Below are 3,348 nucleotides of genomic sequence, written 5' to 3'. Positions count from 1 at the left end.
TTTAAGTTGAAGCATTTAGGTTGCTTCATGTATAAGGGACAAATGCAGCTTTATGGCTCTCCAGGGTGTAGCTGGAGGTCTATGCGGTTTGTATATTTGTACGTGTTTTGTCAATTGCAATCACAGGATGGACTTACAGTAAACAATGATTTCATCAATGAAGGTTGTGACTGGTTATTTCCTGCCAGCTAATCTGTATGCAAACAACTTTCGATTACTGTTTTCCCATCTCAGGACTTTACTTTATTGACATCTGAGAAAATATACATGCCATGTACAGTAACTGTATTTTACATTATGCAGATGAATGTAAAAGAAGCCTCATTGATTATCGAAAAAATTACATTTAGAGGTAAGTAGGGGTGGACTGGGAACAGCTGCCATCAACAGCTGCCATTGGGCATTGGCCCCTCGGGAAATGTTGCTGTAAGGGTATGGCCGATCTACCCCTAGAATTAAGAATCAATACAAAAAGTAAGGGAAATATAGGCATACTGTAGCTTGAAACTCCTGGGCCTCAATGCAAAATTTGTAACAGGGCCCCACACTACCATGTGCCATTTTTGATACTATTGATTTATGAGGCAGGACCTACCTTTAGGCCAGTGGTTCCCAATCTTTCTAAAGTCGTGACCCCTTAATACAGTTCCTCATGTTGTGGTGACCCCCAACCATTACATTTTTTTCCTTGCTACGTCATAACTAATTTTGCTACTGTTATGAATTGTAATGTAAATATCTGATATGCAGGATGTATTTTTATTGCTACAAATTGAACATAACATAATTGCCCCCCAAATAAATAAATCAGAAGTGCTCAGGGTGCCACAAATAAATAAATCAGCGGGGCTTCAGGTCTCCCCCAAATAAATAAATCAGCGGTGCTCAGGGTACCCCCAAATAAATAAATCAGTGGTGCATCAGGTTTCCCCCAAATAAATAAATCAGAAGTGCTCAGGGTCCCACAAATAAATAAATCAGAAGTGCTCAGGGTCCCCCAAATAAATAAATCAGCGGTGCTTCATGTCCCCCCAAATAAATTAAGCCTTGCTCAGCCAAATAATTAAAATAAAATTAGCCAGGCTCAGCCAGGCTCAATTAAATCATTGGTGTCAGTGGTGCTCAGCGGCGGTGTCATTAACGAAAAAACTCGGACCTCAGCAGACAGGCGGCCCGACTTACCCGTCCAGACGTCAGGCTCCTTCAAGCACAGGCAGTGATAGGACATCACTTCCTGTGCGCGAGGATAAGGGGCCGCTGCCGTTGTGCGGGCGACCCACAATAGTAAGCCTCAGGCGACCCCCCGGAAAGGGTCGATCGACCCCCAAAGGGGTCGCGACCCCTAGGTTGAGAACCGCTGCTTTAGGCCTTCTAAAGGCACCAGGTCCTGGGTGATCATATGTACCAATTGCAGTGTCCCACTCAAGTAACCGTGGGCCCCGAAAAACGTATCTTAATTATGTATTAATGCCATGTGATATGCCTGTATTTTGTATTTTATCTCCTGTCATATTCTCCATGTCACAATGTCCTTTACACAGGCCTAGTCAGGGTTCATCCACAAGATGGAGCAGTGTCAGTGTGTGTATATATAGCTTAGCTCAGACCTAAGTTAGGCTGTGCAAAAGTGCAGTTGTGTGCTGTTCTGTGCAGTTCAGTTTAGCTCCTGCTTGAGGTAAATCCAAACCAGTGCAGATGAGCTCAGGTAAATCCAAGAGAGAGTTCAGTTGAATGCAGTTCTCTCATGAGCCTTCAAGAAAGCAACAGCCATGTAGCTGAATATCTGGAGGGAGGCATCTTCCTAGCCTCTCTACTCTGTCCCTGTCGGCTCCATAGCCCAGGGTTAAAGGGTTTCTATCACTTCGTATCACATATTTAGCTGTCAGACACTAGCGATCCGCTAGTGTCTGCTCTAACAAACCATCCTAATATGATAGGTTTTGGGGCAGCCGTTTCGCTAAAATAAGAACTTATATCTATATGCTAATGAGCCTCTAGGTGTTATGGGGGCGTCATTAGCACCTAGAGGCTCCGTCTACCTTCATAAACTGCCGCCGCCCAGCGCGTCCCTCCAGCCCGCCCATCTTCTGCTGAATGCGATCCTCTCCGTGCGCGTCTCTGTTCGGTGCATGCGCAGTGAATGTCTGACCGATTCCCTGCTCAGACATCTCCACTGCGCCTGCGCCGATGACATCATAGTGCTCCGAGGAACAGGCGCAGTGGAGATGTCTGAGCAGGGAAGCGGTCAGACATTCACTGCGCATGCGCCGAACAGAGACGTGCACGGAGAGGATCGCATTCCGGAGGAGATGGGCGGGCTGGAGGGACGCGCTGGGCGGCGGCAGTTTATGAAGGTAGACGGAGTCTCTAGGTGCTAATGACACCCCCATAGCACCTAGAGGCTCATTAGCATATAGATATAAGTTGTTATTTTAGCGAAACGGCTGCCCCAAAACCTATCATATTAGGATGGTTTGTTAGAGCAGACACTAGCGGATCGCTAGTGTCTGACACCTAAATATGTGATACGAAGTGATAGAAACCCTTTAAGGCCTGCAAGTATTCTTCCTAGAGGTGAGCAATCCACTACTATAGATCGCTCTTCCAGAGTGACCAATGTCTAAACTGTATGCAGCCGAGTATTTAAAGGGACACTGACAGGCCCAATAAGCATATTTAGCTATATACACTCACCTAAAGAATTATTAGGAACACCTGTTCTATTTCTCATTAATGCAATTATCTAGTCACCCAATCACATGGCAGTTGCTTCAATGCATTTAGGGGGGTGGTCCTGGTCAAGACAATCTCCTGAACTCCAAACTGAATGTCAGAATGGGAAAGAAAGGTGATTTAAGCAATTTTGAGCGTGGCATGGTTGTTGGTGCCAGACGGGCCGGTCTGAGTATTTCACAATCTGCTCAGTTACTGGGATTTTCACGCACAACCATTTCTAGGGTTTACAAAGAATGGTGTGAAAAGGGAAAAACATCCAGTATGCGGCAGTCCTGTGGGCAAAAATGCCTTGTGGATGCTAGAGGTCAGAGGAGAATGGGCCGACTGATTGAAGCTGATAGAAGAGCAACGCTGACTGAAATAACCTCTTGTTACAACCGAGGTATGCAGCAAAGCATTTGTGAAGCCACAACACGCACAACCTTGAGGAGGATGGGCTACAACAGCAGAAGACCCCACCGGGTACCACTCATCTCCACTACAAATAGGAAAAAGAGGCTACAATTTGCACGAGCTCACCAAAATTGGACTGTTGAAGACTGAAGACTGGAAAAATGTTGCCTGGTCTGATGAGTCTCGATTTCTGTTGAGACATTCAAATGGTAGAGTCCG

The sequence above is a fragment of the Bufo bufo genome, chromosome 3 (genome assembly GCF_905171765.1).
Source record: "Bufo bufo chromosome 3, aBufBuf1.1, whole genome shotgun sequence".
NCBI classification, from domain to species: Eukaryota; Metazoa; Chordata; class Amphibia; order Anura; family Bufonidae; genus Bufo; species Bufo bufo.
Note: the sequence above shows the minus strand (reverse complement) of the source record.